Source organism: Eleutherodactylus coqui, chromosome 12 (genome assembly GCF_035609145.1).
Source record: "Eleutherodactylus coqui strain aEleCoq1 chromosome 12, aEleCoq1.hap1, whole genome shotgun sequence".
Classification (NCBI taxonomy): domain Eukaryota; kingdom Metazoa; phylum Chordata; class Amphibia; order Anura; family Eleutherodactylidae; genus Eleutherodactylus; species Eleutherodactylus coqui.
Genome location: NC_089848.1, coordinates 89366894 through 89394487, shown reverse-complemented (window position 1 = coordinate 89394487; position 27594 = coordinate 89366894). Strand labels below are relative to the sequence as shown.

The 27594-nt window shown below is 45.7% G+C and overlaps 1 protein-coding gene across 1 annotated transcript in view; it reads right to left on the bottom strand.

Moving 5' to 3' along the window:
* Positions 1-27594, bottom strand: part of CALCR (calcitonin receptor) — a 301302-nt gene that overhangs the window by 221242 nt on the left and 52466 nt on the right. Inside the window, exon 2 of the mRNA XM_066584763.1 lies at positions 23324-23442. The gene's annotated coding sequence lies outside the window, so the exon portion shown is untranslated. The remainder of the gene's footprint in view (positions 1-23323; positions 23443-27594) is intronic.

Sequence of the window (27594 nt, the reverse complement as noted above, 5' to 3'; positions counted from 1 at the left end):
CAAAGTCTGTAACAGGCCCCCCCACTATAATGCTTTGTTCATAGTACTGGGCTCCCAATATAGAGAAGAGAGGCCTTATGGGCCCTCTAAGACTCATGGGCCTGGGTGCAACCGCATCCCCTATAGTTATGCCCCTGCCTGTGACGTCTGCCCCCAACCACAAATGACAGAGTGGCTGCATTCTCATCGTAAGACAGACTATAGTTATGCAGCAACATAGGAGGTATTACTACTACGTAACTTCATAACAGAAGTCAACACATCATTCGGGAATCTGGAAAAGCTTATGACAACCCCGTGGAAGCTGTGAGGAGAGCACTATGGCTCGACTCTGCCCTCATTATAGTTATGTCTTCAGGCAGTCTCCGCACATCAGACTCGGGATTTTTATTTGTAAATATTCCATGGTCTTTTTTTGGTGACCTTTAAAGGAAATCAATAAGGAAATAAAGACATCATATTCTCCTACGCAGAACGGGATTACTGGACATTGTGATTCTTCAACTTTAGACGATCGCTCCAACTCTGCTCGCAACAGTTTAAAAGTAGGTCATGCACATCAAAGCTGGGAGGCTCGTGTTGTCACACATCATTTTTCTAACAGATGTGAAGAGTTCTTATATTGCAGATTCGGGGCTGTCAACACCTCCGGCAGGTGTTTAATTTGACAAAATGCAATTTGGAGTCTTTTGTGAGCTGGTTAAACAACCTTTCATGAATCTGTTCAATATGTGCAGAATATCTGCGTAGCAAAAGCTCATGAATGGAAAGGAGGAACCTTGTGTTATGTTTCAATTAGCCAGAGTGACTACAAAGGGTGCTCTGGAGGACTCAGCTAATCCATGCATTACATGCAGAGGCTTAGCTAAGCTTTCCTTCACCTGGGGCAAAGAATCAGTAGGGTGCCCCCCCCCCCCATCTTTGACCCGTGACCGCGAAACAGCAGTGTAGTAGAGTATATCCTTCTATTTTAATGCAGCAGCCTGAAAATTTCCAGGATAACCCCTTAGCGACCAGCCATGTAAGTGGGCTTGTTTTTGGCAGGAGGACTTGTAGTTTTTAAACCGGTGCCATTTTCAGGAGTGGTATGTCTTTTTGAGTACTTGTTAATCCTGTTCTGGGGAAGCGAGATGAACAGAAAGCAGATATTCTGGGATTCTCTTTTTAGTGCTTTTTTTTCAGAATTAAGGGCTTATTTAGACGACTGTATATCAGCTTGGTTTTCACGCCAAGCCGATATACGGTGTTCTTGTCTGCAGGGGGGGAGGATGGAAGAGCCAGGAGCAGGAACTAAGCTCCCACCCCCTCTCCGCCCCTTGCCACTAACACGGGTGAGAAAATCATGCAATTTCAGATGATGAACCAATGATTTACAATGGTTTCCTTCCCATCTGCGATGTTTTCACTGATGCAGCATGCTCTATCTTTCTGCGTTGTGCGATTTTTGTATCTCCCATGTTTCCCTATGGAGGCTTCTTTTTATGGTACTTGCATTATGATGCAATTTTAACATTAGAAAGTCCTATTGACTTCTGCAATAAAAAATTGCACGATTTTATCGCTAGCGGCAGCAATGCGAGATTATTCTCCAAAATAAGCATGGCAAATGCTGAAAGATCGCGGGAACTGAGATGTAATTTTGCCGCGATTTTCTCACAGCAAAATCGCGATCACCCCTGTGAAACTAGCCTACTGTGCTGGATAATTGTAATATTTTGGAGTGCGAGTTGTTACCATACAATCAATACCAATTATGTGTCCATTTTACTAATAACTGCCGTTCTCCAATAAACACCGGGTCTTTGAGTCTATTTTACAGAATGGGCTTGGAGACATGGCGTCTATTTGAGAACATGGATTATTGGTAGAGTGGCCCCCGAAGCCAGTCACTAAAGGTTTTACAGTTTTTAAACCAATTTTCAGTACTTTTCTTTACATAACATAACAAAGTTTTGTTGTGTTTTCTACATACTGTACTTTCAAACAAAAATCGGCAATTATTGTATATTCTAAAGCCCATAAAGGAATAATAAAACAGCCAGAATCTCCTATTTTTGGCGTTTTACATGTTTACATGGTTTAACCTTTTTTATTGTTGGTTTTCAGTATTATAAGTGCATGGGAACACTGAGTAGTAATCCCCATTTAGCTGCTGTTTGAAGGGGTGGATAATGATTACTGTGGGTCCAGGCTTTACTCCGGTTAAGAGCTTCTCTCACCTGCTGCTTCGAGTCTCATTAACGCTGAATTTACACGGATGCATTTCCCATGCAGAAGAGGAAGCGGAGGCAGTAAAGATTGCTGCACCGACTTCTGTACTGCCTGTCTCTGCCAGGTCCTGGGACCGGACTCCAGTTGGAAACCACCCTCTAGACACCCCACACCCTACCCCAAGTACCTAGATGGACCTTAAATAGGGTGTTCCAGAATTTCAAGTTATCCCCTATGCACTGGATATCCACAGGATAACGGATTGCTTGCTGATCAATGAGGGTCTCACCACTGATCCTTCGCTGATCTCGAGAATGTGACTCCTGCATCCACACTCCTGTCACTGCAAGGGGTCACTGCTCCTCGCTCAGTGAAAGGAGCGCTAGCCGCACATGTGCAGTCAGCGCTCCATTCATTTCAATGGGGCTAATGGAAATACCCAAGGGGGTAACGCTCAACTATCTTGGCAGTCCTATTGAAAGTGAATGGAGTGCTAGTGCGCTTTCATGACCGGAACTACATTGTTTCCTCCTCAATGCATGGGATGCATTAACCCCACAGAGGGGAGGACAGGAGACACTAGACCCCCGTTTTCAAAATCAGCGAGGGTCTCAGCAGTGAGACCCCCACCGATCACCAAGTTATTCCCTGTCCTGTGGATAGGAGATAACTTAATATTCCGGTACAACCCCTTTGATTTATCACTTCACTGACATACAGACTGTGTTAAGGCCCATTTACACTGGATTAATGTCGGGCAAATGATACCCGAAACTCATCCCCGTGCAGCGTCCGTGGAGCCGACCCACAGCCCAGGAGATAGCAGTAGATTGTGACCTTGTCACGGTGCTCTACTATCTCCTTCGCGGTTTACCTTAGAGTCCTTTTTGTCACTCGTGATACCACCGTTCCGTCCTCTGAAGTGAGTCCAGAAGTTGAAATAAAACAGTCCACACACGGGGATAACTTTCTGAGCAAAACCAGGAACAGTCGGTAGAGCTTGTTTACTTGAATAAACGGTCACAAACTTTACATCAGCCAGCAGGACACCGGTGCGAACACAATAGTGGTATAAGAGGGAGGATTCACAGGATAACAGACGAATCCACAGTCCCAGTTATCTGTGGGGTTCTGCCCCCGGACACTCTCTTGACTCTCTCTCCAGCTCTCTACTGGTACACACTCACAGTTTGATGTTACACTCAGTGCTGCATGGCGGTTCCTCTCACTCTCTCTCAGTTCTCCATTTTAGCAACAAGGAGGCCTGAGTGATCTGCTCCCAGGGTAGACATTAGGCCATCACTCAGCCTCTTCCATCTTGAGGATCCTCGTAGCACGAGACACAGTTTCTCCTACTCACTAAAAGTCTCTCTCTTCACACGTCTCCAACTCAGACTCTGGCCAGACGACTCTCCTCGCATAGCATCCTTGCAAACACACACACACACATATATATCTCACGATCACGTTAAACACAACAAGATACATTTTTCAGACATAACCCAGATGTTAACCTATTCAGTGCTGCAGAGGTGCAATACTTATGGAGGGGCCCCGTTAACTCTGGGTCACTTCACCTGCACACACTCACTCCCATGCTGTTACACAGAGCGAGTATTCTTGGCTGGCTGACAGAATGGTCAGCAAGGGGTCGGGACGGCTGGAGGAGATTTCACTCCTCGCTCTCTCCTGCCCCTCTCCATTCACTTAACACAGCTGACCGGCTGTTGTTTACACTGAACGGACATCGTTCAGGATTTTAAAATGCATCAAATCTGTTAAGCCGCTGCTGAACTCCCTCCCCTTCCCTTTTTTGGACAGCTTCTATAGATTCCCATAGGAGTCTATATAGCCTCCTGCATTGGTCCGTCAAAAGACAAGACCTATCTTTTAGTGCAGCCAAAAAATTTCAGCATTGAAGTAATGCTCCTATATTCTATCTTTTGTGGTGCGATTTTTTTTTTTTGGCGCATCAAAAAAATCGTTCCTCTGAAGTAATCCATAGGAAACCATTAGTTCTAATGGACACGATTTTTTGATGCCCCTACTTAGCGTCAAAATAACGTTTGCGTGAAAGAGGCCTAAGAGTGCCCTATAGTTGTTATTTTAATCACATGTTTCCATGAGGTTTAACGGAGGAATTGCAGAGTTCTAAGACAAGATGCTCCAGAATTATTATTTCCCAGGGGATACAAGTATTTAGTCAGAAGAGCTGACAGCTGCTTATAATCCAGTTTATATGACCGTATGGCACTTTTTGATTTGACAGTTCATTTGCATTTGGTCCTGTATTCAAGTTAAAGTCGGAATTATTGAAGAATTCTGCTCTGTTTCTCTTACATTTGTACAGAATATAGAAGGTACAGGGGGTCAGAACAAACTTACTAAATCAAAGTGGCCACTGGACATTCACATCTGACAAGCGATTACTAATGGAATAACCGTATCAGCTCAACAGATGCCCATAATGTAACTGGAGAGGGATTTAGTAGAAGAAGATGTCATACGTTGAAGGCTAAATCGTTCGGTTGTCTGATACTTTTACCGCCACAGTTATATTACCGAGTCAACCTCAAAGAAATTTGAACCCTTTAAAGTGGATCCTATTATGCGGAGTCATATGTGGTTCTTTGTTGCAGATAATTGCTCTTAGAATCAAGGACGAAGCTCAGGTCAGACCTCCAGATGGTACGCCAGAACAAATTCAGAGTATTTTATATGTACAATGGTCTCCGTTATTAACAATCTCACATGTGGATGTGACTGACTGCTCCCGGCTTCCAATACAAAATCTGTAAGATGGCCCCCACTTACTGTGCCATGTGGCATTTCTACAACTGCCGTTTCCTTATCTGGCAGGAGGGTACATTTGCCAATCTTTGACATCTGGAATCTAATATAAAAAGCTTACAGGCTTTCTCTTGCACCACACTTTGATTCCTTTGCTTGACCTTTGGTGGATGATTTTGATGTCATTTGATGCCGTAAGATCCTAAAATTTGATTTTGATCCATTGACTGACCTGTCAGGCAACGCCAAAGTTCCTATGTTAAGTCTCATTGGTGCACACCACTAGGGAAAGTGAAGCTTTGTTAAGCGAACGTGAGAGCGGCGCGAACGGTGAGAGTGAGAGAGAAGGGCGAAAGAGAGAGAAGCAGCAAGAGAGAGAAAAAGAAGCAGCAATAGAAAGAAGCAGAGAGGAGAGAGAGAGGAGCTGTATGTGTGAGAGAAGCGGTGAGAGAGAGAAGCGGCGAGAGAGAGATATCTGATCCAAATACAAAGTGAGGATCTAACTAATCACCTAACCAAGCAAATTTAGAAGTTCACAATTGCCATTTTTCCAAACATTTCGGCGTAGCGAACATCAAGTCAATCTAGTATTCTAAGAAGCGGTATGAAATATGTTGATGATGTGATGGCGCGTGGAAGCAGTAACAATTCTTTACTAAAACATAAATGATATTTACATGATGTAACTCCACGGGATGGTTGGTACACTTAAATGTTACATCATAACATTATGTATTGTTACAAAATATTCTCTGCAATACATCGGTGTAGAACATTCTCTGTGATTATTTTGAAGTGACAGCAGCAAGGCACCTGTCAATTCTGTCTTTCTCTATAGATGCTTCATTGGCTAGAGATTCACAGATTACTTATCAAGAATTCTGATTGTTACACATGTAGGGCTTTAACCACAATTTTAAGTACAGGCAACTGCTGGGATTCCACATCCAGCTTCCTTCTGCCAGGGTCATATTCAAGCTCATTGGCTACACACACTTAGCCCATGTGAAGGAGGCTTTATATTGCTATCCACAACATTATCAGAAAATCATATATAACTCAAACTATACAATATTACTCACATCTGGTCTTTATTTAAGAAGGTGCCTTGCTGTGCCATAGAAACAGTAACAAGCACATAACATTACATCATCCTATCAAACAAATATGCAAGGACTTGCACTAACCATGGGTCATACTCAACACTGTATCAGTCAATGACACACTGCCCTTAACTATTCATTCATGAATAGCTATATCTTAGCTATTCATGAATGAATAGCTAAGGGCAATGTGTCATTGGCTGAGCGCTCAGCCAACAGCTAAGCAGTAGCTGCTATTGGCTGAGCCCTCAGCCAATCTGCACAGTCCTTTCAGGAGGCGGGGATTTTTAAATCCCCGACTGCTGAAAGAGCTTAATAGCAGTGCAGGGGAGCCAGCAGGAGGGCGCGTCTGAGCGCCGGAGAGGTGAGTAAATTTCAAAAAAAATTTTTACACACTTTTTGCAGGTTATCGGAGACCGCAGGGATGAAGGAAACTCCTGCCACAGCTGTCACAGCTGTGGCAGAAGTCCGTGGCATTCTCCCAATGTTTTTAATGGGGCTAGCGCTGCTGCTGGCCCCATTGAAACCACTAGCGATATGCCGGTTCTATACCGGCGTCTTTCTTGCGCTGCGAGGCGAGAGTGTTCTCGTGCTCTCACAGCGCAAAAAAGAAAATATCGCTAGTGAGTGTCCACCCTAAGGGCTCTATTCTTCTTTGCTGATACTCACTCTGTGCTGTGTCATACACTTGTGCTACAATTCTTTTCTTTTTATATGGTGTGTGTTTGACCTGGAACTTTCTTGCTTTTTCAGGAGTGCGGCTCATATTTCCCTCACTATCAGTAACATGGGCCTGACTTCATGGCAGTGACACGCTAGTCGTATCATCAAGGAGGCGGAGCCAGTCCTCTGGCACTAACAGCACTTGTAATCTTCCTGCTACATTACAGGTGATAGGTGGAGCTTCAAGCTGGCGGCCATCGAAGCCGTTGTCAAAGCAACTCGACAGCTTTGTTCATGTGAAACGGAATGCGAAGCGCTTCCTCCAGCTTCTTACAGCTGTATTCTGTCATGTAAAAATTATTAACATATGACCTGCCCATTTATATAAGGCCAACCTCAGGCATTTGAACCACAAATAATGAATATGACCACCCACATCACAACCAAAAATGAATGCAGACCAAATGCTTAAACAATTATAGACCCAGACCAAATGCCCTAAAAACAGACCCAGGAAGGCTCCATAAACAACTACAGACCCCAGATCCCTAAACACACAGATGACAGACCATGCCCACCATGCCAACAGATACAGATCCCAAGCCAGACCCTGCCAAATACAGACAACAGACCAGGCTTAACTCCTCATGCAGACCCCCAGACTGGACCACTGTCGACAAATACTGTCCCCAGACCAGACTCTGATGATATTTATCTTTTCTAAATCCTGCAGTTTAAAATGCTTTTCCCTCCTGGGCACCACAAGGGATTATGTATCCAATATTTGCTAATCTTGTATAATAGTTTGATGGTGTAAATTTTGAATAGAAAGTCTAAAAATTTGTCAAATTTATCATACTGGCTCATGCTGGGCGATAACTTTGATGCATGTTTAGACACTTATGTTTGGCATTATACCATATACCATATTAAGCCCCATTTACACGCAAAGATGATCGCTCAAAATTTGTTCAAAAGATAGCTTGAATGACAGTTTGAGCGATCATTTTGCATAAGCTGCTAATGGACACTAATGCCCACTAGCAGCTTATTAGCTTCCTTTGCATGTAAATGAGCCTCTCTGAGCTGTATGCAGAGAACAGCAGGTGGTTTGTTATCTGTATACAGCCCCTTTGTTCTGCCGCGAGACATCGTTTTCAGCTCTCCCTTTAAGAAACACAACATGTGGTCCCTGCTCTCAGCTCTCCATCTGAATAATGGATTTTAAGCTCAACTAAAAATCATTGTTCAGACAAAAAGCAAATTTGAGCGAATTTTTAGTGATCGTTGTGTCTAAATGGGGCTATAGTTGTCTTAGTTTGTACCAATATTTTGATGCACATTGCATTGGATCTACACTTCTTTCCACTAAGCCGATACTCCTTCTTTGTGCAAAGTGCAAATAATTTTTTTTTTGGTGCATTCGCTTCATAAATAGTTCTAAAACTAGTTGTGACATTATGCGGCTGCTAAGACAGGTGTGGAGTTGGCCATACCCCCACTCTTTATGACTCTAGGCTCATAGTCTCGTTACTAGAGATGAGCGAGCACCAAATTGCTCGGGTGCTCGTTACTCGGGACGAAATTTTCGCGATGCTCGAGGGTTCGTTTCGAGTAACGAACCCCATTGAAGTCAATGGGTGACCCGAGCATTTTTGTATATTGCCGATGCTCGCTAAGGTTTCCATTTGTGAAAATCTGGGCAATTCAAGAAAGTGATGGGAACGACACAGCAACGGATAGGGCAGGCGAGGGGCTACATGTTGGGCTGCATCTCAAGTTCCCAGGTCCCACTATTAAGCCACAATAGCGGCAAGAGTGGGCCCCCCCTCCCAACAATTTTTACTTCTGAAAAGCCCTCATTAGCAATGCATACCTTAGCTAAGCACCGCACTACCTCCAACAAAGCACAATCACTGCCTGCATGACACTCCGCTGCCACTTCTCCTGGGTTACATGCTGCCCAACCCCCCCCCCCCCACAAACCAGTGTCCACAGCGCACACCAAAGTGTCCCTGCGCAGCCTTCAGCTGCCCTCATGCCACACCACCCTCATGTCTATTTATAAGTGCGTCTGCCATGAGGAGGAACCGCAGGCACACACTGCAGAGGGTTGGCACGGCTAGGCAGCGACCCTCTTTAAAAGGGGCGGGGCGATAGCCCACAATGCTGTACAGAAGCAATGAGAAATATAATCCTGTGCCACCGCCATCAGGAGCTGCACACATGGGCATAGCAATGGGGAACCTATGTGCCACACACTATTCATTCTGTCAAGGTGTCTGCATGCCCCAGTCAGACCGCGGTTTTTTATAAATAGTCACAGGCAGGTACAACTCCGCAATGGGAATTCCGTGTGCACCCACAGCATGGGTGGCTCCCTGGAACCCACCGGCTGTACATAAATGTATCCCATTGCAGTGCCCTGGACAGCAGAGCTAATGTCAGATTAAATGCAGGTGGGCTTCGGCCCACACTGTATGCCCCAACCTGACCGGGGTTTTTAATTCATAGACACAGGCAGGTACAACTCCCTATTGTGAAGTCCCTGTGGACCGACAGCATGGGTGGGTGCCAGGAAGCCACCGGCGGTACATAAATATATCCCATTGCATTGCCCATCACAGCTGAGGTAATGTCATGTTTAATGCAGGTGGGCTTCGGCCCACACTGCATGCCCCAGTCAAACTGGGGTTCTTTAGAAGTGGACACATGCAGTTACAACTCCGTGTGGACCGACAGCATGGGTGGCTCCCTGCAACCCAAAGGCTGTACATAAATTTATCCCATTGCAGTGCCCTGGACAGCAGAGCTAACATCAGATTAAATGCAGGTGGGCTTCGGCCCACACTGCATGCCCCAGTCAGACTGGGGTTCTTTATAAGTAGACACAGGCAGGTACAAATCCCTATTGTGAAGTCCGTGTGGACTGACAGCATGGGAGGGTCCCAGGAAGCCACAGGCGGTACATAAATAAATCTCATTGCATTGCCCAGCACAGCTGAGGTAATGTCATGTTTAATGCAGGTGGGCTTCGGCCCACACTGCATGCCCCAGTCAGACTGGGGTTCTTTAGAAGTGGACACATGCAGTTACAACTCCGTGTGGACCAACAGCATGGGTGGCTCCCTGGAACCCACCGGCGGTACATAAATATATCCCATTGCATTGCCCATCACAGCTGAGGTAATGTCATGTTTAATGCAGGTGGGCTTCGGCCCACACTGCATGCCCCAGTCAGACTGGGGTTCTTTAGAAGTGGACACATGCAGTTACAACTCCGTGTGGACCGACAGCATGGGTGGCTCCCTGGAACGCACCGACGGTACATAAATATATCCCATTGCAGTGCCCAGCACAGCTGACGTAATGTCATGTTTAATGCAGGTGGGCTTCGGCCCACACTGCATGCCCCAGTCAGACTGGGGTTCTTTAGAAGTGGACACATGCAGTTACAACTCCGTGTGGACCGACAGCATGGGTGGGTGCCAGGAAGCCACCGGCGGTACATAAATATATCCCATTGCATTGCCCAGCACAGCTGATGTAACGTCAGCTTTAATGCAGATGGGCAAAAAATTAATTGGATTACACTGTAGGCGAGGGCCCCAAAAATTGGTGTACCAACAGTACTAATGTACGTCAGAAAAATTGTCCATGCCCAACCAAGAGGGCAGGTGAAACCCCTTAATCGCTTTGGTTAATGTGGCTTAATTTGTAACTAGGCCTGGAGGCAGCCCAGTTAAAATAAAAATTGGTTCAGGTGCAAGTTTCAACGCTTTAATGAGCATTGAAACGTATAAAAATTGTTTACAAAAATTATATGACTGAGCCTTGTGGGTTTCAGGAGGAGGAGCAGGAGGAGGAGGATGAATATTATACACAGATTGATGAAGCTAAAAGGTCCACGTTTTTGATGGTGATAGAGAACAATGCTTCCATCCGCGGGTGCAGCCTACGTATTGCTTAGGTATCGCTGCTGTCCGCTGGTGGAGAAGAGAAGTCTGGGGAAATCCAGGCTTTGTTCATCTTGATGAGTGTAAGCCTGTCGGCACTGTCGGTTGACAGGCGGGTACGCTTATCTGTGATGATTCCCCCAGCCGCACTAAACACCCTCTCTGACAAGACGCTAGCCGCAGGACAAGCAAGCACCTCCAGGGCATACAGCGCGAGTTTAGGCCACGTGTCCAGCTTCGACACCCAGTAGTTGTAGGGGGCAGAGGCGTCACCGAGGACGGTCGTGCGATCGGCTACGTACTCCCTCACCATCCTTTTACAGTGCTCCCGCCGACTCAGCCTTGACTGGGGAGCGGTGACACAGTCTTGCTGGGGAGCCAGAAAGCTGTCAAAGGCCTTAGAGAGTGTTCCCCTGCCTGTGCTGTACATGCTGCCTGATCTCCGTGCCTCCCCTGCTTCCTGGCCCTCGGAACTTCGCCTTCTGCCACTAGTGCTGTCGGATGGGAATTTTACCATCAGCTTGTCCGCCAGGGTCCTGTGGTATAGCATCACTCTCGAACCCCTTTCCTTTTCGCGTATGAGAGTGTAAAGGTTCTCCTTATACCGTGGGTCGAGCAGTGTGTACACCCAGTAATCCGTAGTGGCCAGAATGCGTGTCACGAGAAAGGCATCCTAACATGAAGTCAGCCATGTGTGCCAGGGTACCTGTACGCAACACATGGCTGTCCTCACTAGGAAGATCACTTTCAGGATCCTCCCCCTCCTCCTCCTCAGGCCATACACGCTGAAAGGATGACAGGACAGCAGCATGTCTACCCTCACCAGTGGTCCAAGCTGTCTCTTCCCCCTCCTCCTCATGCTCCTCCCCCTCCTTCTCCTCCTCAACGCGCTGAGATATAGACAGGAGGGTGCTCTGACTATCCAGCGACATACTGTCTTCCCCCGCCTCTTTTTCCGAGCGCAAAGCGTCTGCCTTTATGCTTTGCAGGGAACTTCTCAAGAGGCATAGCAGAGGAATGGTGACGCTAATGATTGCAGCATCGCCGCTCACCATCTGGGTAGACACCTCAAAGTTTCCAAGGACCTGGCAGATGTCTGCCAACCAGGCCCACTCTTCTGTAAAGAATTGAGGAGGCTGACTCCCACTGTGCCGCCCATGTTGGAGTTGGTATTCCACTATAGCTCTACGCTGCTCATAGAGCCTGGCCAACATGTGGAGCGTAGAGTTCCACCGTGTGGGCACGTCGCACAGCAGTCAGTGCACTGGCAGATGAAACCGATGTTGCAGGGTGCGCAGGGTGGCAGTGTCCGTGTGGGACTTGCGGAAATGTGCGCAGAGCCGGCGCACCTTTCCGATCAGGTCTGACAAGCGTGGGTAGCTTTTCAGAAAGCGCTGAACCACCAAATTAAAGACGTGGGCCAGGCATGGCACGTGCGTGAGGCTGCCGAGCTGCAGAGCCGCCACCAGGTTACGGCCGTTGTCACACACGACCATGCCCGGTTGGAGGCTCAGCGGCGCAAGCCAGCGGTCGGTCTGCTCTGTCAGACCCTGCAGCAGTTCGTGGGCTGTGAGCCTCTTCTCTCCTAAGCTGAGTAGTTTCAGCACGGCCTGCTGACGCTTGCCCACCACTGTGCTGCCGTGCCGCGCGACACCGACTGCTGGCGACGTGCTGCTGCTGACACATCTTGATTGCGAGACAGAGGTTGCGAGACAGGAGGAGGAGGAGGAGGGTGGTTTAGTGGAGGAAGCATACACCGCCGCAGATACCACCACCGAGCTGGGGCCCGCAATTCTGGGGGTGGGTAGGACATGAGCGGTCCCAGGCTCCACTAAATTCACCCAATGTGCCGTCAGGGAGATATAGTGGCCCTGCCTGCCTGTGCTTGTCCATGTGTCCGTTGTTAAGTGGACCTTGGCAGTAACCGCGTTGGTGAGGGCGCGTACAATGTTGCGGGAGACGTGGTCGTGCAGGGCTGGGACGGCACATCGGGAAAAGTAGTGGCGACTGGGAACTGAGTAGCGCGGGGCCGCCGCCGCCATCATACCTTTGAAAGCCTCCGTTTCCACAACCCTATACGGCAGCATCTCCAGGCTGATAAATTTGGCTATCTGCACGTTTAACGCTTGAGCGTGCGGGTGCGTGGCGGCGTACTTGCGCTTGCGCTCCAACACTTGCGCTAGCGACGGCTGGACGGTGCGCTGAGAGACATTGGTGGATGGGGCCGAGGACAGCGGAGGTGAGGGTGTGGGTGCAGTCCAGGAGACGGTAGTGCCTGTGTCCTGAGAGGGGGGTTGGATCTCAGTGGCAGGTTGGGGCACAGGGGGAGAGGCAGCGGTGCAAACCGGAGGCGGTGAACGGCCTTCGTCCCACCTTGTGGGGTGCTTGGCCATCATATATCTGCGCAACAAAGGTTGCACACCACTGTTCGTCGGTCGTCTGCACTCTCAGTGAAAAACTGCCAGACCTTTGAGCACCTCAGCCTCTGCAGGGTTGCATGGCGCGAGGGGGCGCTTTGGGAAACAGTTGGTGGATTATTCGGTCTGGCCCTGCCTCTACCCCTGGCCACCGCACTGCCTCTTCCAACCTGCCCTGCTGCTGCACTTGCCTCCCCCTCTGAAGACCTGTCCTCAGTAGGCGTAGCAAACCAGGTGGGGTCAGTCACCTCATCGTCCTGCTGCTCTTCCTCCGAATCCTCTGTGCGCTCCTCCCTCGGACTTACTCCAATTACTACTACCTGAGTGATAGACAACTGTGTCTCATCGTCATCGTCCTCCTCACCCACTGAAAGCTCTTGAGACAGTTTCCGGAAGTCCCCAGCCTCATCCCCCGGACCCCGGGAACTTTCCAAAGGTTGGGCATCGGTCACGACAAACTCCTCCAGTGGGAGAGAATTCAGAACCATTTCTGCCCATTCTGGGCAGGGGCCCGAGAACAGTTCCTGGGAGTCTGCCTGCTCCTCAGAATGTGTCATTGTAATGGAGTGAGGAGGCTGGGAGGAAGGAGGAGCAGCAGCCAGAGGATTCAGAGTTGCAGCAGTGGACAGCGCACAACTCTGGGTGGTCGATAGATTGCTGGATGCACTTTCTGCCATCCACGACAGGACCTGCTCACACTGCTCATTTTATAATAAAGGTCTACTGCGTGGACCCATTAATTGTGAGATAAATGTGGGGACGCCAGAAACGTGCCTCTCTCCTAATCCCGCAGCAGTCGGCTGCGATACACCTGGATCAGGAGCTCGGCCTGTGCCCACACCCTGACTTGGGCCTCCGCGTCCTCACCCGCGTCCACGTCCTCTAGGCCTACCCCTACCCCTCACCATGCTGTATTACCAGTAGTGCAGAAACAGAACGCTGTAATTAAATGTGCCGCTTATTGGCCTGTGGTTGGAGGCTGACTTCGCTTACAGAACGCACAGCAGAGGCAGGAAAGAATTTTGCGCAAGCCTGCTGTAACACTTAGCTGGCTGCATATGAATTAGGACAACTACCCCCAGCAGAGACGCAGTACACTGAGGACGGTCACAGGCAGCCCAAATAGATTTTTTTTCCCAAATTTTTTTGGAAAAGCCCACTGCCTATATAGACTGTATATGTCTTTCACTGTCTCTGCCTCACCACCACTACTGGCCCTGGACAATGTAAAATTACTGCAGACTGTTTCACTCTGGACAGGATGACAGCGGTGATGTAAGAGGCAACGCAGAGCCAGGAAAGAATTTTGCGCAAGGCTGCTGTAACACTTAGCTGGCTGCGTATGAATTAGGACAACTACCCCCAGCAGAGACGCAGTACAGTCAGGACGGTCACAGGCAGCCCAAATAGATTTTTTTTCCCAAATTTTTTTGGAAAAGCCCACTGCCTATATAGACTGTATATGTCTTTCACTGTCCCTGCCTCACCACTACTGGCCCTGGACTATGTAAAATTACTGCAGACTGTTTCACTCTGGACAGGATGACAGCGGTGATGTAAGAGGCAACGCAGAGCCAGGAAAGAATTTTGCGCAAGGCTGCTGTAACACTTAGCTGGCTGCGTATGAATTAGGACAACTACCCCCAGCAGAGACGCAGTACAGTCAGGACGGTCACAGGCAGCCCAAATAGATTTTTTTCCCCAAATTTTTTTGGAAAAGCCCACTGCCTATATAGACTGTATATGTCTTTCACTGTCCCTGCCTCACCACCACTACTGGCCCTGGACTATGTAAAATTACTGCAGGACGCAATGCTCTGGACGCAATGCTCTACACGGCCGATATACAAAAAAAAAAAAAAAATGTGCAACACGGCAAAAAGCAGCCTCAACAGTACTGCACACGGTCAGATGTGGCCCTAAGAAGGACCGTTGGGGTTCTTGAAGCCTAAAATCAATCCTAACACTCTCCCTATAGCAGCTCCGGCATCAGCAGCACTTTCCCTGATCTCTGTCAGAATGCATCTGTGGCGAGCCGCGGGAGGGCCCGATTTATATACTCGGGTGACACCTGATCTCGCCAGCCACTCACTGCAGGGGGGTGGTATAGTGCTTGAACGTCGCAGGGGGAAGTTGTAATGCCTTCCCTGTCTTTCTATTGGCCAGAAAAGAGCGCTAACGTCTCAGAGATGAAAGTGAAAGTAACTCGAACATCGCGTGGTACTCGCCTCTAGTAACGAGCATCTCGAACACGCTAATACTCGAACGAGCATCAAGCTTGGACGAGTACGTTCGCTCATCTCTACTCGTTACCTGCATTGGAAGCCCCCAACATTGTTTTCTGCTGTGGCAATGCCGTTGCACTCCTCCTTTATACGGTAGTTTTAGTGGCCCTTTAATAAACCTTTGAGGCTAAAGCTATGTATAGCACCTCATCCATAAATCCCGTAATATTACATGAGCAATGGCAAAATGTAATAATCCCGATTGCTAGTAATAAAGTTAGCAGCAGATATCACTTTCTTATCACAGAGGATCACAGTAATATATTTTATTGAGAACAAATGACTTCCTATCCTAGCCGCTGCTGCAATAAAAGGTAAAGCCATAAATAATGTACACTATAATAGTACGTAATATTATGTCGTGTAGCCGGCCGTACACGGCTGACATCCCTGAAATGTAATTGTAGAGTGCAGAACGGAACTCCTGTCATTTTTTATAATCCAGCAGGAATGGAACCTACGGATGGAACTAATAAAGAAGCAAAAAATGAGACAATACTGGGACAAGATTGCGTGTACTTTTAAATAAAGTTACTTAGATTGGATTTCCTAAAAGGGTTGTCTGACAAAGTAAGAAAGCAATCTAGCCGCAAGAAATGTATAAAATTAAAAACTGTTATTACTCATGTAGTACCCCAGAATTGGGTACTCCAGCACTTTCTGCGTTGACTACAATGTTCAGATCAGGTTTCATCTGATGTATGGTATGTGTGAAAGGTTATGATATTGGTCATATTTCTCCACTGAATTGTGTTCTGGCACTATTCTCCAGCCCCTGGTGAGTACAGGTTACCCAACTACAGTCAGGAAAGCAGTTAGCCAAGTGCAGCGGCCTGTGATTGGTAGACAGCCTTGATAGGCTGGGTTAGTGTTGCAGTACAAAAGTAAAGAGTGGGTGGAGTTATGCGAGTCTAGTCTAAGGAAGCCTGAGATAGAGACTGGGAAGAAATCAGGAGAACATCTTTACTGAGTCTTCCAAGTGCAGAGCTAAGCTTAAGAGAGGCTGGGGAGAAACAAGTAGAAAGCCTATGTGGTGGGAAGTGGAACATCAAAAGTGTGATTAACCAAGGACAAGTTGTTCGGGAGAGTTAGCAGTGGAGAGAGATAGGTCCTCAGCACACGACAGAGCCAGATTCCGCATACGGAATCTTGCAGCGGAATCCGGCTCTGGCAGCAATGACATCCACGCTTACCTGCTCTGTTGGTGTCTTTTTTGTACTACGGATGGACCCAGCATATTGCCATTGCACATACAAAGTACAGATTTTTTGTATTGTTTTTTTGCCCGCACGGTGACTAGGTGATAACGTGGAATCCGCGACCTGTCTGCAATGTTCATTGACTTCACTGGAAGCCTGTATAAAAAGAGCATGCTGCAATTTTTTCTTCGCAATCGAAATTGCTATTGGTTTCCGCTTATGTAGGAAACTGCGTATTTTCATAGGAAGTAACAGGCAGTATTTGCTGCACATTCGCGGTGCAGACGCGGACCTGGGATTCCACAGCAAATATCCGTCCATGTGCAGGAGGCCATAGAGAGAAAGAAGAAAAGGAGTTTGGCCAGGAGAGAACTGCAGTGAAAAGTTAGTACAAGCAAGCAAACAAGAAACCAATCAGCTCTTTGTAATCCCAACCAAAGATGTAAAGCTGGAGTGTAAAGTCAGGGGTCAACCCTCATCTCTCCAGTCTAATCAGAGTGTTTTTTTCTAATCTCAAGTTGTCTGCATCAATCTCAAGTAAATGTAATTCAAGTTGTGTAACTGCTGCAAAGGAAAAGAACTCTCTCCCTGCCAATAACATGTTAATGTGTTTTACCAACTAAATCCTGATTCCTGCAGTAACTTCCCACCATCCACACCATCTTCACCATGTGCACTGAGGTACTACACTACACGCTCCAAAGGCAAGGACCACTATCCCCATTTTTGTTTAGTTCTCCACTTTTTATTTTTTATTAATTTTGTTCGGAGCGGGTCCCTACCCGCATAAGGACTGGTGTCACGACAACAAAACATCTTCCCCTACCCGACTCAGTGGGTAGCGTCCTATTGGGGTATCACCACCTTACTCTGGCTGACCCTGCAGGCAGCGAGCAATAAGAACTACCAAATTTACCACTATGCATAATGCACCGCATCAGACCACGATTCTCCACACGTCTTAGAGGAGCAGCAAAGCCACCATGATTACCATCTTATTTCCCACTGCTCTTTCCCATATCATAGATCTGCGCTCGGTCCTGCTTGAAGCACTCACCTGTTATATCACCTGCCCCTCCACCACTGATGCTCTGGTGGTCCTTGCCAGGCTTTATGTTCCTGCAGTCTTTATGTGCTATTCATCCACATGAGTGTTCCAGCCAATCACTGGCCTTAGGGGTCACATGCCATATATGCTAGTCTATCCGCTTAGGGCAGTGATTGGCTGCAGTAGTCACATGCTTGCATACCACATTATATGCATACCGGAGCATCGGAGCTGGGGTGCTGGAGATATAAAAGTGAGTAATCGGTATGTTTTTTCATAACTTTTCTTGCAGCTGGTTTAATTTTTTTAAGGTCTCGGACAATAGGACCAAGATAATTTTGAATTTCATTTTGGCGTTTTGGATTTTGGTACATTTTTTTTTCGACATATGAAGTGTTTTTTTCATGTGGGACAACTTGTACTACTTCCATACATATCAATTCCGAGTTTTGCTAACCTAAATCAAGTATTTTATTTGCATTATATATGTAGAAAGTACTTTACGTTATATAGCTTTCATTAAATTAAAGGGGTTGTACCAACATACACAATCACTCCCAGAATTTAGGCCCAGGGTGAAGAGCTGATTATCCCAGATTCCTCTCTCTGTCCCAGGCAAAAGGGAACATGAATTTTTGTTCATATTATCACCCCACATCAGACAGAATATTTGCTCTCTGATTGTCACATATAGGGGTCTTTTTTCCCCAGAAAAGAAGTGAAATGATGAGAACTTGCTCATCTAATCACTACTCTACATTATTTAACCCTACAGATACTGAAGTCATTGCTGACTGTGGCATCTAAATGTTTTTACAGAAATAATTTTAAAGACTTTTTCCCCTTACACAAGGCTTTAAATATTGAAAAAAAATAAACCCCCCAAAAACCTACACATAATTGGTATTGCCACATCAATAACAACCTGTACTATAAAATATTACATTATTTATCTAGCACAGTAAACTCTGTACAAAAAAAGAAAATGACAAAAAAAGCATTTTCTGTTCATCTTGCTTCCCCAAAACAAAAATAAAAATAATTTTAAAAAGTCACGTATACCTCAAAATGGTAACAATGAGTATAACAGGTTGTTCCACAAAACGTTAGCCTCTGTACAGCTTTGTTTCCTGAAAAATAAAAAAAATGCGCTGGCCCTAGTGGCACAACACAAAAATTATTTCATAATGAAAAGGCAGGCTGAGGATCAGGTCAGGCAGCAAAAAAACAAAAACAAAAAACCCCCACGTCACACACAAATTGGACGGACAAGTGATTGTTAGTAGTTTGATTAACCCTCCATTTGAAATGCATGGTATATAGGCAAACCCAGCCATTAAGATCAGACTAATGTCTCTATAGTATGAGCTTGTGATCCTACATGCAAGTTTCAGGGCTTATTCAGACACCCCATACATACGGACCTACTCAATCTTTTTTTGTCCGTATATTTTATGTGGTGCATGAAAAAATAGATCTTGTTCTATTTTTCGTCGTGTTACGCAGAAAACTCCCATAGACTTCTATGGCAGCTGAAAAAAAGGGAGGGGAAGGGAGCTACCCTGCGTACAATGCTGGGAAAAGAAGACAGCTCGCCCTAATTAGGCATTTTAATGCCACTCCGGGGGTTTATTCGAATTGCTTGCCATTGCTTTAGTGTTTTTTTTACATACATGCAGCAGTGCCCGGTGTGAATGGCATTAACCCCTTAAGGACGCGGCTCTTTGTATTTTTCCATTTTCGTTTTTTCCTCCCCTTTTTTTAAAAAAAAAAATGTAACTCCTTTATTTATCCATCGACGTCGCCGTATGAGGGCTTGTTTTTTGCGGGATGAGTTGTATTTTTCAGTGGGGCTATTTAATGTACCATATAATGTACTGAAAAACTTTAACAAAATTCTAAGTGTAGTAAAATGAAAAAAAAAAAAAAAAAACAAGATTCCGCCATTTTTCAGTGCGTCTTGTTTCTATGGCGCAGGAACTGCAACAAAAATGACATGATAACTTTATTCCGCTGTGAAGCCCATGCAGCTTACCTGACACAGCGGCAAGCCAAAATTTCACCTCAGCCACAAGCTGACGTTTGTACGTCTCGTGCAGCTCATATGCGAAAGCTACGTAGCAGAGCTGTGTGTGTGACGTATATGTAGTAGAGCTGTGTGTGATGTGCATGTAGCAGAGCTGTATGTGATGTGCATGTAGCAGAGCTGTGTAGTGCATTGTGCCACCAGAAACACTGGTACTATTAATTTCCAAATAATTACTAGTCCTATTAAATGAGACTGTGACAAGTTCCACATTTATTTCTTTGTACACCAGGACTGATCGCTGCATCTATAATATTATAGCTATTTCTTTTACTGTTACTGCTGTTATTTCATATTGTATCCCAAGTAGCCCTAACTTACAGCTTAGTTAACCATAGCTAGTGTAAAGTTCAATTGCGCATTTAGCTCTATACTGTAATCCACCTACATTTCCTAGTCCTTAAATATTGCCTAATGTTTGTAACTCTGTCGTCTGCATTGTATTCTGAAACCTGTGTAGCATACCATTACCTGTGACAAAGGAACAGTACCTCCATCTCCCTCCTATATTTGCTCCTGCAGGACAGGGCCTGGGACAAAAATTTACCAGGCCTAAATATAGGGACAGCCCAGGCAAATTGGAATTGGTGGTGACTATGACCCAACTATGTACTGTAAAAGAATGTGATATAGTAAGTTGAAAAAGTGATTGAGTGGCCTCCATAGTTGTCGCGGTAGTAATAGCAACCCCCTGTTGGTCTCTACCAATCCTGCCGTGAGCATCAACCGGTATGTATCCTTGTTTTTTTCCTCTTTGGTATACTATACTGATCAAAAGTAAGCACCCTATACAGGTCCATACAATAAACGGTACTAACTTGAGTTGGATCCCCAAATTCTTATAGCCTCCATTTATGGCATACATGTCAAACATAAGGCCCACGAGCCGAAATCTATCTGCTGCCTCATTTTATGTGGTCCACCAGATGTGCAGCAACCTAACATGCATTCCATTCACCCAGCCTGCAGCTATGTTCTTGCAGCGGCAGCGCAGAGTCTGTGACTGCTGATCTTTTTCCACGGGTGCCTGTGTGCACTGTCCTGTACACAGCGCAGGTACCTAGGAGAGAGGGCAGCGATCATAGAGTCATCAGCAGCTGCCACTGCCGGACCAATGCTGCAGGCTAGGTGAGTGGAATGCCTGTAGGGCTGCTGCCGGCCAGAAGCCAATAGTGGGGGTCATTGTTACTATTGCGACAACTATGGGGGTCACTTATTACCACTAGGGCCAATATAGGGGACACTATTACTACTGGGGCCAATATAGGGAACACTATTACCACTGAAGCCACTTTGGGGTTCACTGTTACTACTGAGGACCACAGTGGGGTTACTATTGCTACTGGGGCCACTATGAGGGTCACTATTACTACCGGGCCACTATGGAGGATTCTATTACTTCTGTGGCCACTATGGTGGTCACGATTATTATTGGGATCACTATGGGGGCGCTATTACTATTGGGGCCATTATTATTACTAGGGCCAAAGTGGGGGTCACTTGCTACTGGGGCCACAATTGAAGGGCACTATTGCTACTGGGGCCTCTATGGGGGTCACTATTATTACTGGAATCACTATGGGAGTTCTATTATTACTGGGGCCACTATAGGAGGGCACTTTTACTACTGGGGCCACTATATGGGTCACTATTATAACTGGAGTAACTATGGGGGTGCTATTACTACTGGAGACACTATTACTACTGGGATCACTATGGGGGCACTATTACTACTGGGGACACTGTGGGGGCACTATTACTACTGGAGTCACTATGGGGGCACTATTACTACTGGAGTCACTATAGGGGCACTATTACTACTGGGGGCACTATGGGGGTCACTATTATTACTGGGGTCACTATGGGGGCATTATTACTACTGGGGACACTATGGGGGCCCTATTACTATACAGTCTTACAATTAGAATTGGCCCTTTAAAGGCAACTATAAAGCTGATGTGGCCTTCGGTGAAAATGAGTTTGACACCCCTGCTTTATGGTATAAATGCCTTTGAATAGTACAATGTGATGCTGATTTGCATTTGAAGCTGTCCAGCGCAGCATGTAGATGCTTAAAGAATACTGAATATTAACCAAGCAGCATGTTGCTTCTCTCAATCAAGAGCATATTAGGAAATCACAGCAAGCACCTGATTGGCTACAAGAGCTAAGTGGAAATGTTGTACCAAAATACATTGTGTTCATAATTAAATCCCACACTGCGATCAAGTATTTCCCTCCCTTCTGTTCCACAATCTGCAATATAGAAAGTGGCTGGAGAAAGATATTGATTTATATTGCAGATGCAGGAACAATCCATCTATATTTACGTAGCTTTCAGCTAGAGCTCGTTCATATCAGCATTTTGCTTTCCGTTTTTAAGTGATCTATTTTTTAAATGAAGTAGATAGCAAAACGGATTTAACGCTGAATGAAATGGAAACCATAGTTCCCATTTTTTTAATGGATCCGATAGAAATTTGTCAAAAAAACGGATGATTTCTAACAGTTTATTCCCATTTACATCCATTTTAACGGATTTGTATTGAATTATTTAGTATTTCTTCCCTTTTGGTCATTTAACCCCTTGCCCCTGCGGCCAGTTTTGACCTTCCTGACGAGGCCCCATTTTTCAGATCTTACATTTGTCAATTTAGTGGTAATAACTTTGGAATGCTGTTACCTATGTCAGTGATTCTGACACATTGTACTTTACGCTAGAGGGGAATTTTGGTCAATACGTTTTGCGTTTATTAATTTGAAAAAAATTCTAAATTTGCAGAAAAATTTTGGAAATTTTTAATTTTAAGACACTGAATTTTTCTGCTTGTAATACAGATAATAGCAAACAAAATAGTTAAATAAGATTGACCATAAGTGAGTTATATGTTGGTACTATTTTGAAAAATTGTTTTGGACGCCAGAAAACGTGTAATTATGGCAGCAATTTTCCTCACTTTGGTGAAAATATCCAAAATCTATTTTTTAAGGGACCAATTCGGCTCTGATGTGACATTCACAGGCCTATACCACCATAAATGGCTTCATTTCTAACAGTAGACCCCTGAAAGTTTTCAAAACTGCATTTACAAACTCTGTTAACAAGGGGCATAGTCAAATGGTTTACTAAGTCCTGGGGACCTCGCTATGAGCCCTTAAGGGGACATAGGAGGCACCCTTTAGGGGAGAAAACCCTGTTTCTCCATCATGACGGGTTAAAGCTAGTCTGCCTAGAAACAGTTCAATTCTGATTGGTTGTTGGCATGTAGTCTCCTGCTGGAGTGGGAGGAGTCGTGCAGAGCCCGGGAAAAAGCCAGGGTGTGGTAGAGGGAGTGAGGCAGCAGGAAGGAAAAGTAAGGGATTAGAAATCGAAGAGAGTGGGTGAGTGCGAGGAGCTCAGAAAGACAGAGCAGAGAGAGAGGAAAGTCAGGAGTCAGAGAAGGACGGGACTCGACCACGCCTAAGGGGGAGCGGAGTCTATTTCAACCCTGCTGGAAGAAACCAGAGCCAGGGCAGACCCTGCGGAAGCTGGACAGAGAGTAGTCAATGTAATCGTGAGTCTTACCAGTCCCTGCGTAGCAAACAGTCAGTGTGCCCTCCGGTAGCCCAGCCTAGCTCCTCCAGTCCTCCACAAATAACCACCCATACAACAACCAGATAACTTAGTCTGGCAGTCTCATCCACCTAAAGAGAGAGTTAAGGAATCAAATACTGTTGTTACATGTCTGTGCAAAGTATCGTTGAGAATTTCTATTGCTTGCTGAAATTGCCAGGTGAATGCTATTTCCTGTTTATTTGCAAAAGTCAGTAAAAACTGTGCATCTCCGCTTTTACAAAAGCTCTTCAGTCTGGGCTTTTTATTTCACCATTACACCATACTCAGAGGCACTGGCATCACGTTGAACTATTACCAGTTGCTGACATCAGCCACCCTTGTGTGATCTGTTTACTGTGAGACCATCGCTCTACGCAGAGTAGCCACCACCATGACTAGTCTTAAGTTAGAAAACCCACTTGAGTTACTTCTGCTCACTTCAGCTCGCTGCACATACAGCTGTAAAATGAATTTACATACATGATCTAAATCCTTGGCGTGAGCTTTCCAAATATTCTCATTTCGTGGACTACGTGAAAATGTGTTTGTAGCCCCTTAGGTTGTTCATGTTTTTTGTTGCATTTTTGGAACACAATAATCATGCAAAATGGAAGTGGGAGAGCCAGGCTTTTATAGGATGTCTAATCTGCGAGAACAAGGTGGAGCCAAACATCAAACTGGATCAGGAGCAGGAAGCAAGGACAAGGTCATGCAGGAGAGCCATCCAAAGGGCTGGATAGCTCAGCAGATAGAGTACAGGAGCTCCTGCGTTCGAGTCCTGACACTGACCCTTACAAGCCACCATACATGGCAGACCCATAGTATCCATCGTCAAGCCTTGGTCGGATTGTGGAAGTACTGATTGGTGAGCCCTCTCCAAACCCTCTAGATGCCGCTGTCTGCATTGACGGCGGCATCTAAAGGGTTAAATTGCCAGGATCAGAATTAAGCTAAATCCTAGTGGATGCAGCAAGAACGTGGCAGTAGGGTACAGCTTTAATCCTTCTCCAGTTACTGGTGGCTCAGTTTTTGAGCACCGTACATGTACAGCGTGATGAGAGAACTACTGTACATGTACGCTGTGTCGAGAGAAGGGGTTAAAAAAGGATCTGTAAAGGAAACCTTTCCATCGTGTTCCATCACCCATTGACTATCATATTTAAAAAAGGAAGCATCCTTTATGTTTGCTTTCCTTTTTTTCAGTAAAAAAAAATATTAAACAATTTGCAACAGATTCTACATACCCCAAAGTGCTGCCATTAAAAAACACAACTTGTCCCTCCAAAAAACAAGCCCTTATATGGCTATGTCAAAGGGGAAAAAAGTTACGGCACTTTCAATATGACGATGAAAAACAAACTAAGAAAAGAGTTTGGCGATTAGGGAACAAAATAGGCCAGGCACTAAAGGGTTAAAATCTGCAACATAGGTGAATTTACGCTGTGGATGTGGGAGAAGATATTATCAGTTGGCTCATGCTCTTTGGTCAAGTTGATTACAAATGTTTAGCAGTTCCTAGCTATATTACTCTTTGGGGAAAACTGGTGGCCAGCGATGTTTCTACCATCACAGCCCTGACATCATCCTGAAGAAAAATATATCCGGTTACGAACTGTTATATCTCCTGCTCTTGTTCTGCGGGATAACTAAGCAAACTTATCCAGAGGCCGACATTGAACTCAGAATTGGGCCCTTCCCACCAAGAAAATAATATCAGTGGCAATGTATATATATATATATATATATATATATACCGTGGTTTCCCCAAAATAAGACCCTGACTTGTCTTATATTAATTTTTGCACCAAAAGAGGCACTAGGTTTTATTTTCAGGGGATGTCTTATTGTACTTACCTAGCAGGCTTGGTCCTTGTCGTCCCCCTTCCGCTATGCAGAGCTCCGGCAGGCTTCCTGTAGTTCTTGGCCACCCACAGAAGATCACTTCCTGGTTACAGGATTTATAAATTCCGCCTCCAGGAAGCGATGGCTCTGATTGGTTCTTGAGCACTTCTCAGCCAATCAATGCAGCGCTGGATCAACCAATCACAGCCATTGCATTAATTCATCGAGCGCTACATTGTTTGGCTGAGAAGTGCTTGAGAACCAATCAGAGCTATTGCTTTCTGGAGGCGGGATTTATGAATCCCATAACCAGGAAGCGATCTTCTGTGGGTGGCTAAAGACTGCAGGAAGCCTCCCGGAGCTCTGGAGAGCAACAGGAGGGACAAGGACTGAACCCGCTAGGTAATGTGTTTTTTTTTTTTTAATGAAATGTACCTAGGGCTTATTTTCAAGGTAGGGCTTATATTTCAAGCCTGACAAAAAATCCTGAAAAAAATCAGGGTATGGCAAATTTTCAGGGTAGGTCTTACTTCCATCTTTCTGCATTTTTCTTTTTTTTTTTAATCTCCAATATTTCCCTATGGAGCCTCCTTTTTATTGCATCACAAAGCACAAACTTGCGATCTTTATACGATGCGATGCGTTTTTAACATTAAAAAGTCCTATTGATTTTTTCGTAAAAAAAAAAAAAATAGTGTGAAGAAACGCACGAGAAAATCGCAAGTGGCAGCGATGTTTTTGCGATGAAAAGCATTGCTAATGCTCAAGCATCTCATGAACAAAATTGTGATTTTTGCCGCGTTTTTCTCGCAGCGATATGGCGATCGCCAGTGTGAAGGAGCACTTAGAGAATAATCTTGCATCGCATTGTTGCCGCCCGCGATGAAATCACACGATTTTTTTATTGCAAAAGTCAACGTGACTTTCTAATGTTAAAATCCCATCGCAACGTACGCTTGCTGCGTTGCAATGCGATAAAACGCCGGCTCTATAGGGAGACATGGGAGATTTTAAAAAACGCACTTCGCAGAAAGAGACAGCATGCTGCCTATTTTTGTTTTCCCAACAGATAGCGTCTTTTCTGATTGGTGATATCTATTTTAATTTGTTGTTCTTTATCTGGGGCCAAAGCACCATGAAGACGTCCTCCAGCCATGACTGATCTCTGCACTCTCTATATCATATCACGCCTCACTTACATTCTAGCTGGTCTGGGCGCTGCTAAGTCTGTGCAGGCTGCTTCTCCCCCTCCTTCCTGCTCTCAGTGTAGTAATGCTGGAGAAAGGAGGAGGCAGCCTGCGCTGACTGAGACAGCAGCATCCAGACCAGGTAGAATGTACAGTAAGTGAGACTTGTGCTGCTGGACATTCAGTGGAAGGGGGATGCCAATCAGCAGTGGGAGAGGGGTGGAGCTATTCCACCTTAGGCCCCACAGGCCTCATAGCAATGGAGTGGTCTGCCTACATTGGAGGCATGCCACTAGATTTGTCATTTGGGACTCTAGGATAGCTGTGTACAATCCTGATGAGAGCTAATATGGCTATATTTTCTCTCTGTAATTGTGCATAGTGGGTAGTGTCTTCGTGGTGTTGAGCTGTAGAGATTTACTGTGTACTATATATAGCCAATCAAATGTCTCTGCTCTGCTGCTTCCCCTCCCCTCTCACAGCATGAGTCTCAAAGACACTGCAGCTACACTCCCTCCTTCCCTCTCACAGCATGAGTCTCAAAGACACTGCAGCAATACTCCCCTCTCACAGCATAAGTCTCAAAGACAGTGCAACTATACTCCCTCCTCCCCTCTCACAACAGGAGTCTCAAAGACACTACAGCTATACTCTCTCCTCCCCTCTCACAGTGTGAGTCTCAAAGACACTGCAACTATACTCCCTCCTCTCCTCTCACAGCATGAGTCTCAAAGACACTGCAGTTATACTCCCTTCTCCCCTCTCACAGCATGAGTCTCAGAGACCACAGCTATACTTCCTCCTCCCCTCTCACAGCATGAGTCTCAAAGACACTGTACTCCCTCCTCCCCTCTCACAGAATGAGTCTCACAGACCACAGCTATACTCCCTCCTCCCCTCTCACAGCACAAGTCTCTCAAATAGACTGAAGTGAAGGCACTACAGTTTCATCTCCTCCTCCTCTCCTTCCTTCTCCTCTACCTTTTCTCTTAGGCTAGTAAACAGGAGGTTTTTGATGAATGAGAACGATTTCTCAACTCTTATAGAGAGCCTGAAATTATCACAGATTTATCTTCTTGGAAATAATTTAAAGTCAGCTGAAGGCTTGTGATAAAAAATTATACTTTTTAGATCCATGGACATATTTTTCTCTACATTTTCATATTGTTGTCTGGAAGAAAAGCCAAGGCAATATTATTGATGGTGCCCTAC